The sequence below is a fragment of the Nelusetta ayraudi genome, unplaced genomic scaffold (assembly GCF_046127955.1).
Source record: "Nelusetta ayraudi isolate G7.1 ecotype Tasmania unplaced genomic scaffold, CSIRO-AGI_Nayr_v1 ptg000190l, whole genome shotgun sequence".
Taxonomy (NCBI): domain Eukaryota; kingdom Metazoa; phylum Chordata; class Actinopteri; order Tetraodontiformes; family Monacanthidae; genus Nelusetta; species Nelusetta ayraudi.
Window position 1 is genome coordinate 477,738 of NW_027466239.1, and position 9,817 is coordinate 487,554.

The window sequence follows — 9,817 nt, forward strand, 5'->3', positions numbered from 1 at the left end:
CTTCTGTGGTTCATTTGAAGCATTGAGCATAATTATGAAACGCTATGCTGTCAGGCAGCTGGATTGTCCACACCGGGCTTCCTTAGAAATCAGGCGGTGCAAGATGGGAGCAAAACCCTTGCGATATGTGTATTATTACATGTACACGAGAACCATTCTAAGGGTAGGAAAACCAAATGACTTCTATTGTACTGCGAGTACACACGTTGTTTACGTAGTTATGGGCCGAATTTAAAGATTTTACCAATATGATGACACAGTGGACCTTTAAGAGACTCACTGGTCAACGACGAGCAGTCCGACGCACTCTAGCGCTGTCAAAGTCCACCAAAGCCTGCAGCCTCCTCAGGAGGTTCAGTGGCAGCAGGAAATGGAAGATGAGCTGGAGATGAGTGAGAGCGAAGCTCATGCTGGTGTCAGTGGGTGGTGGATGAAAGAGGAGTGTTTTGGACAGTATGTTATCCAACAGAGTAGATAGCACTTGGCATCATGTCCTCGGCTATTGTCCTTTACACAGCAAAGCGCAGCTATTAATTCAGACTGACTCATGAATCCATCACATTATCCCACAAGCAGTGGGCAGAGAGGGCAGAGAGGCAGAATTACAGCCAATATGTATTTCAGTGATGTCCATCTGACTGTGACATACAACTGGAATGTATACAGAACTTGTGGGTCATTGCTGGGGATGTGAACAATAATCAACTGTCCGTGAATTCTGGATTAAGATTTTAATCGATTAATAAATGAAATTGCAATCAATTGAAAATGTTTTACTTTAGTTAATATCATTGTAACAGCGTCGTGGCAGGAAAGAGCAATTCACCTGTAGACACTGAGATGGTCGTAATATACCTACAACCTACAAACAACTAATGTGAGCCATTAGAAGTCAACCTGAAGTCAGAAGATAAATGTTTGGGCTGTTTTTATTTTTTCTCTAATGTAAAACTGGGTCACGTTGGACCCTCAACATTATTGAAGGGTTCAATAATGTCTTCCTTGCACATTTTTCATTGTGAAGTTTAGGTTCTCAGGAAAAATCGCCGCGTATCAATGAATCGTTAATCGATCAATAAGCTCAATCAACTGACGACGAATGCATTCACGGATGATTTGCATCCCTGGTCATTGGCCATAATCAAACACACTGCTTGTGTTTTTCCTCTTCAATGTCTTTACACAGCAAAGCTCAGAGCTGCCGTTCGTTCTCCTGCACTGTCATGAAGTCACACTGTGTTTCTCTTGTAACAGCACATCCACCAGCAGCAGCAGCAGCAGCCAGCCAGTGAGTATGAAGCCCTATCAAGAAAGCAATGGAATAGTGCAACTTGACCTTTCCCTCGCTCCAGCTGAACTGCTCTGCAGCCACTGGAGAGAGGAGCGGGCGACCGACAGCAGGAACAGCACCGGTGACTTTGCGGGGGAGTCTATTAACTGCTCTGCAGCCAGCAGCCCCACCCCAACACAAACACTGCGCCCTCTTTTCACCCCCAATTAAAGTGAACAAAGGCCTGAAGAAAGGGAACACTTAGCCACAAACAAATACGACAGGAAAGTCTCCGGCGTGAGTCCATTGTCTGCGTGCGGCTCGGCTGCTTTTTACAGCGTGCGAGACAAGACGGAGGCAAAGCTGTGGGTTCAGGAACTAAACAATCTTCCCACTCAGTCCCTCCTTTCACAGTGCGCTGCTAGTGTGAACGACAACAAGCTTCATCCAGTCCACGTTCCATCAGAGGTGAGCTGTCAGATTCCAACTCCTACAGTTTCACTCACTCCACTCCCGGAAAAACGCCTCAGATTTGCGTTGAGTTGTATTTTCTCTCCAACTTAAAGTCAGAGTGTTGTTGCCAGGATATGCAACAGCCGTGGGTGACTGTCTATGGATGTGAGTGATGATGATGAAGAGTTGACATTTCTTTACAAAGTCATCTTTTAGGAAAACTGTTGACCTCATTTGTATTTACCCATAGAATAGAATTAATCAGTTTGCAACTACACCAAGGGGCTTTTATTGTGAAAAAAATGCTAAAACGACGCTACTCTTTCATTAGGCTGCACCACAATCACACAACGTACATGGGCTAAGGAGACATTCCAACGTTTCCAATTAACAAGTAACTGATGTCAGTATTAGACACACCTTCAAACATGGAGATTCATTTATCTTAATCCAAGCCACGCAACTGGCCCAGCACAGGTAATCTTGCCTGCTCTCCATAGAAATGTATGTTTTCCATGTGTGAGCTGCTGCACTCTTTTATCACGGCCACAAAAACGCTGCATTCAAACGTTCTCCAGAATTCCACAAGCAGAGGTGTTGATAGACGCTCGCAGTTCAGGAAGGAGAAGTCAACAATCATTCCAGGGAAGTGTGACACAGAGAGAGAGAGAGAGAGAGAGAGAGAGAGAGAGAGAGAGAGGGAGAGGGAGAGGGAGAGGGAGGGAGAGAGTGGTGCTCGGCGCTTGTCAAACATTAGCTTTAATTAGCACACAATGAGCTTTCAGGACTTCATTTGCACGGTGAGCCTCTATAATTTAATGACAGCGTGCGGCGGCTGATGTGGGCTGCGTGACATCACGTGTGCTTCTACGCGTTACTCACTGCTTTCTGGGACAAGTCGTGACATCTGATACCACTCAGTCCATTATTTGTATCTCCCCACCGTCTCTGAAACACCGCGATAGCACTGAAGCCGCTAACGACTCCTCACCCAGTCAGGCATCACAGACGAGGTGTCATTTAGCTCCTGGCAACGCAACAACGACTGCCGCAGGCAAAGGTCGACCAATATTGTCGGTCCACTACATTTTCTCCAATATGTCTGAGATGACCTGCAAAAGACTCTGCTTGGGGAACCGACGTCCACATCTTTCACCTCCCAACTACCTCACCACCACCCAAGCTCTGTGTGCCCAATCACCTTTATTTTTATTTGGGTCTAACTATGGAAGCAAAACATTTCAATTCAATTCAGAGCCCAAGATTTATGAAAGAGGGAGAGAGAGAGAGAGAGAGAGAGAGAGAGAGAGAGAGAGAGAGAGAGAGAGAAAGGGCCGCGTGACAACTTGCCTTGAGTGCAACCACTGAGAAGATCAATTTCAGAAGTAACACCAACACGATCATGATATGCAAGACTCAGAGATATCATAAATTCTTCAGGTAACCCATGAAAATCATTGAGAGTTTTATCCGCCAACAGCCTCAGCACATTTTTAAGATTCACTTGGCAGTCTGAAGATATGAAAGCTACACATCACAAACAACTGTGGGTGGTAAACATGCTGCTTTGATTGTGCACGTGGCCAAATGTTGAGTTCCACAACACACGGATCTTAAGGGCCCCTTCATCTCTAGCGGGGGTTTTAGTGCAACTATGAAACTTTTTTTTTTTTTTTTCCCGTCAACACCTCACCAAAGACAGCTCACGTTTGGAAGATGCAAGATGGAAGACGCACAGTAGACATTCTCATTAGGGCTGCAGCTATCCAATATTTTGGTAATCGATTAATCGATTAATCGGATAAAAATATATGTTTGCTTAAGTAAAGCCCAATTATAGATATACAATAGAAAATAATACTGATCACTTAATAAAAACAAGCAATTTGTTTCCTTTTTAAGAAAAAAATTACATTTTATTTCAGTTGGGTGAACGGTTTCACACAAAATAAATAAAATGAAATCAATAAAATGACTTCTAACTTAAAATTTCCTGAGACACACAAAATGAACCTGTCCATTATGGGCTGTGATGGTCTACTGAAAAAGAGGTGAAAAACATAAATAAATAAAAGTCAGTTATTTTTTTAGGTTAAATGTCTTAACCATACAATAAGTCTGACTGACCCAATACACTGCAAACTAAAATGAATAGGCATGGGATATGGCAATATGGTAATGATATGGTAATCTGTTAATGGCAAATGTACACAGTCACAACGTATGTAATGTATTTTTTTCCCTCTTCATGACCCATTTTGTTTTTTGACAGATGCAACTTATTCTATGGAGCGTACAGTCGTAGCTTTCCACCACTTCCTGCCGTGAGTCATAACTCCTAACAACAATGTTTCGTGGACTAACGCCACGTTAGCAACGTCAACGTTGACATCATGTATTTAATAATGAATTTACGTTTTTCTCGGGTCGTCCGTCAATCGGACGTTTCTTCTTTTTTTTTTTTCTTGGTTCTGAACTTTTTGTTTGAAGTGCTGCCAAACCCTTGACTGCTTTTGTCTCTTGGGACGCTGCTGCGTTGGTTTGTTTTCTGTCAGCCCGGCTCGCAGGCACCAAAACACCTCTCTCACAAGTTGACCAAAGACCGCAGCGCTTTCGTCTTCTCCCGCTTCCCAGGGGGGCGTGGCCTGTGACGGAGGCACGGTGCGCCGCACCAAAGAGTCCGTGCGAAACGTGCCCTTGAAATTTAACTAAACGACGCTTCGGAAGGTCAAAACCATCCAGAGTCGAGTCTGAATGTCATTTTCCAACTCATCCAGTAGAGCAGAACCAGAGGTTGGGTCCTGGCTGCCGCAGAGGCGTCCTCCAAAGTAAAGGCCCAGGGACGTTGGCGCTTCTTCTTACACTTATCTGCACGGCTACATGGGCAGTTACTTCCAGTCGAGATGAGAGGCAAAGAGGTCATCTTCCACAGCACTGGTGACTCACGGGGCCATCTCAACATCTGTCACGGTCACTGCTGGAGGACTTGTGACAAGGAAACAGCGTCGAAACAAACACGCTCGGAAAAGCGAGGATTCCTCGGTGAGAAATCAGCGTCGTAGCTTCGCACCGGGGATGTTAACGATGAATCCATTATCAAGTCATTGTCCATTCAAAATGTAATCGATTAAATTAAATCAGTCAGAACTAATTGAACTTTTTTTTTTACACGGGTGGTTAATATCATTATAACAGTATAGTGGCAGGAGAGAGCAATTCACCTGTAGGTACTGGGAGGGTCCTAATATACCTACAACAAGTTACTTTTAAACAACTTCTTTAGATGACATGTGAGCCATTAGAAGTCAACTTAAAGACAGAGGATCAATGTTGACGGTGTTTACACTGTTCTCTGATGTACAACTGGGTCACCTTGGCCCCTCAACATTATTGAAGGATTGAATAATGTGTTTTACATTGTGAAAGAAGAAGCAGAAGAAGAAGAAGAAGAAGAAGAAGGAGAAGAAGATCTTTATTGATCCCACGGTGGGGAAATTTGCAAATTTAGAACAGAAATTTAGGTTGTCATGAAAAATCACCGCTTATGAATTAATTTTCGTGCGTCAGTCAATCGATCGATCGCTAAGGTCAATCAACTAACACTTGCATGCCTAGTTGGCACAGGTTGTTTTCCTCTTTACAGACCTGACTTGAACAATTCATCCAGTTTTTGGGCGAGTCCTGTATTGCTCTCTCTCTCTCTCTCTCTCTCTCTCTCTCTCTCTCTCTCTCTCTCTCTCTCTGTCTCTCTCTCTCTCTCCCTCCAGTTTGGGTCGTCCTCCGTCAGTCAGTCAGTCAGCCAGTCAGTCAGCTTAATAACTAACACGTTAGGCTCATATCCAAGCTGTGATTTTGCAGCGGCACACTGAAGCACTCGCTCATTCAGGCTCCTCTGCTCCTCTCATGAGCATCGCTATACTTAGATCCAGCCTGAGTTTGGAGCGATACAGAGGATTACGTGCTTTTATCTCATCTTGCCTGAACAGCTGTGGTGGTCTACCCCCCCTCCCCCGCCCGCCCGCCCCTCTCCACACTTCCACCCCCCCCCAAAAAAAAGAAAGAATGCCTACAATGTGTTAAAAGTGCTGAAGCAAGACTTTCACCTGGAACAAAGAGGAGGGACAAACAAGCCTCCTCTTCATTGATTGCTTCACTGATTTTTTGCACTGATTGTGTGCAAATGTTTAACTGGCACAATGCCACATTATCTGCTGGATACTGAGAGCATTACAAATCACACACCGCGTGACTGTGTCAGAGAGCAAAGGCACCTGAGGCTGGGCCAGGCGTCCATTACTGATGGAGGTGTGTGTGCGTGTGTGTGTGTGTGTGTGTGTGTGTGTGTGTGTGTGTGTGTGTCCCTTCCTCCTTTGGAAACACTTCCCAACTCCTTCACTTGAAAGCAATTGTTTTGTTTTGTTGTTGTTTTGTTTTGCTGAAAAAAGATAAAGGACGACGAAGAACGCCCTGACCATTTCTGCATCACTTCTCATCTCTTGCCAGGAAACTATTTTCAAAATGTTTCAACTGCCAAGATTTCTGTTTTTGTAGTCTTGCTCCTAACAAAGATGGAACAGCAACACAAAAACCTGAAGGAGGGAAAATCTTACCAGCGTTTCTTAGGATTTCTTGGAAAAAACATTTTTCGGGGGGTTATTTATATTCTAACGTAACCGTTCACACTTTGTTTAACTTGACGACGGGCAGGTGGAGCTGCTACTCAGAGGCCACAAATGGGGTGGGGGGGGAACTACTTGGAGATGTTTGAGATGTTTAATGAACCTGCTGTGTGTGCACCAAGGCTCAGCCACTCAGTTTGTTCTTGTACATCTCAAACAAAGTCTGCCATTCAGCAGTCGTGATTAATTCTAGATTAAAGACAGTTGGAGGTGAGGGTCAGGACCACCCGGCCGTCCGCGTACTGCCTGAAAGGCAGCGGCGCCTCTCGGGGTGAGCTTAGGGAAACAAAGTCGTCTATTGTAGTTACGAGAGTCGACCCCAGCGGCCACTCGCAATGCATCCTGGTACGTGCAAGCACTGCGGGCCGAACTTTGTCATCCAACTTCTCCTCCAAATTCCACGACACCCCAACATCTGGAGTCGGTCAGAAGTTAGTCCACCAACACCGAGAAGCACCAGAGCAGCTTGACAACTGTCAGAGTCTCCCATCAGGTTGCGGCAGAGACACACCGGACAATCCAGAGAAGATGTCCACATCCAATCAAAGACAGTCACTACTGGAGGCATCCGTGTCAGAAGATGTACGTTACAGAATATAAATGATGGGCTCCTCCGTGCACACTGGAAATCCCCTCAACCGTACAAGAAATATTTCACTGCATCCCTGAAAGGGTTCTTAAAGGTCCAGTGAGTAATATATGGCTTCATTGGTGGTTTCTGTATGGGTAAAAACTTACCATACTACCTGTAAATGCCTATACTCACAGTACTACAGTAAAAGGTACACACAGATCAAGGATCTCGCTCCTCGTTAGCTTCCATCTTGCATCACCCTTGGTTAAGGAAGCCCACCTGAGGGCGCCCAGGAGAAACATCAGGGGCTTCCTTACACCCAGGGCTTTCTTAAGAATCTTACACACTGGACCTTTAGATGCACTGCGCATTAGCGGCCGTGCAGGAATTGGTTTCAAAGTTAATCGACTAAACGATTGAAAAAAACGTCTCCAGCAATCCACATTACAAATGCGTTGCTGTCGTTTTTGACCGAGTCATTCCAGGCGCAGGCGCTGTCTGCTGACACCTCTGCATGCCGGCCGTCTAGGAACTCGTTGCACATTTCATCCTGTGAAGCTCTGTCCTGTGGGCAACACACGGGAAAGATCTGTCCTCCAAGTCACTCAGCCTAATCTCCACACACTTGGTAGGTAGACAACCAATTGTCTGCCTATCTATTTATCTTGACTGCCCAGATGTTGCTCCCATCCCCCACCACCACTATGCTCTGCCACTCCAAGCAGGTCGCCCTCCCTCCCTCCCTCCACCCTGAATGGCCTGATTTGCTGTCACCGTTTAACCCAGGCCCTGCGACCACGACTGTTCAAGCTGTCCGGTCGCAGGCCGCACACATGCAGATGGCTTGTGGTGTAACTCAATATGACAGAGACCCTCATCACCAGCCACTGAGGAGCAAGTCATCACGGCCCGCGGGGACGCCCGAGGACCATGTGTAAAGACACGAGCCAGAGGAGCCGTGAGTGGCTGTCCGCCTGACCATCATCCCAAGACCCTGAACGCAACATCGCTGAAAATGTAAGGGGGGGGGGCGAATGAATTTCATAGATAGTTGAGAGTGTTGGTCCTCTGATGAGATGCCAACGTGGTGGTGTGGAAGGTCTAAGATGGAGTCAGAGAGAGAGAAAGAGAGGGAGAGAGAGAGAGAGAGAGAGAGGAGGGGGAGAATAGAGGAAGAACGGAATGATGCTGATCCGTTCCGACCAGTATTCCTCTCTCTCTCTCTCTCTCTCTCTCTCTCTCTCTCTCTCTCTCCCTCTCTCTCTCCCTCCCTCTCTCTGCTCAAGCACTGACATATAAATCTCGCATCCCCCGCTAATGTTCCGAGCCCCCATTTTCCAGCGCTAAAATATTTCACCCACTGAGGAGGGGAATAAAGCAAAGGAGGAGGAGAGGGGGGGGGGGGGGGAATAAAAGCAATGAAAGAAAAGCCGCATCTATCACGTACACGGCACCAAGTTTAGCCCCTAAAGCGCAGCTGTGATTCATTAATTGCGTATCATCTCTTTAATTGCGCTGCGCCACAGAGTGCGGACGAATTTACAGGTGAAGAAAAGAAAAGGAAAAAAAAAAGGGGGGGGACATCGACAAGAGACTCACAAAAGACACACTTATAAACGGCGATGCTTTCGGAAACAACTCGGGTAGAATTTTCATTCGCGTGCACTTTGCCGCAACTGTCAGGAGACTAAAAGGAGACCAACTTCTCACCCAATGGCGGCATTGTTTCAATCGTAATATGTATATTAAAACACACACACACACACACACACACACACACACACACACACACACACACACACACACACACACACACACACACACACTCACACAAAGCCGCGCATTAATCAAGGTGTGAGTGTTTGCCTTAACTTTACTATAGGCTACAAGTTGCCATCTATCTCTCTCTATGTATATCTATCTCACGCACACACGCGCGCGCGCGCACACACACACACACACACACACACACTAGTTTAAAAAAAAAAAACCAACAACCAAGAACAAACTCAACAACTTCCTCGTGAAGAGGAAAAATATACGACTTTTCCCAATTGTATGTAAAAATCCATGCGGGAACCGCTGGCATGACAGTTCGTGTAGAGGGAGCTGCGCGAGAGAACTTGCTCACTTTTGCCATCACGGAGCCGTGGTAGCCCTTAAATGACCATCGTATCGTCAACACGCAAAAAAAAAAAAAAAAACAGCACTAAATCAATAAATCACAACACAATGCAAATGAAGCCATAATAATAATAATAATAATAATAATAAAAAAAGACAAGTGGAGGTTTGTGAACAGGGTCGCTTGGGGTCCGAGCCGCGCGAGGGGAGCGGTGCCACTTACCGCCGTGTGCCGGGGATGATGCCCTGTTGTCAGCCTGCCTGCCCGCCTGCCTGCCGGGACCGAGTGCCGCTGTCTCCGCCTGGCTGTGTCCCTTCGCTCCGCTCCTCCGCTCTCTCTCTCTCCCTCCCTCTCTCTCTCTCTCTCTCTCTCTCTCTCTCTCTCTCTCTCTCTCTCTCTCCCTCTCTCCCTGTCTCTCTCTCACCTCGCCCCCAGTCTCTCACACAGTCGCACGCACACTCACCAAATCAACAAATTGAGGAGGTGAGGCGGCCGCTGATTGGCCGTTAACACTTAACCGCCGTCGCTGATTAAAGGGAACCGCGCACGCGCAGACGCCCACCCCGGAAGAGCGCCACAAAGCAAAAAACCGCGCGCAGCGTGTGCTGACCTCGCAGAGGTGGACGGGAAATAACGCGGTGCAAATATTTATTGCTGAACGAAAGTTGATTTTTCGGTTATCTGTACTTTGCGTGACTATTTATTGACTTTTTTTT

The 9,817-nt window shown here is 46.3% G+C and overlaps 1 protein-coding gene across 1 annotated transcript in view; it reads right to left on the reverse strand.

Annotated features, from left to right (window-relative positions):
• Positions 1-9,446, reverse strand: part of cdh6 (cadherin 6) — a 77,636-nt gene extending 68,190 nt beyond the window's left edge. Inside the window, exon 1 of the mRNA XM_076015532.1 lies at positions 9,324-9,446. The gene's annotated coding sequence lies outside the window, so the exon portion shown is untranslated. The remainder of the gene's footprint in view (positions 1-9,323) is intronic.
• Between the last annotated feature and the right edge of the window lie 371 nt (positions 9,447-9,817).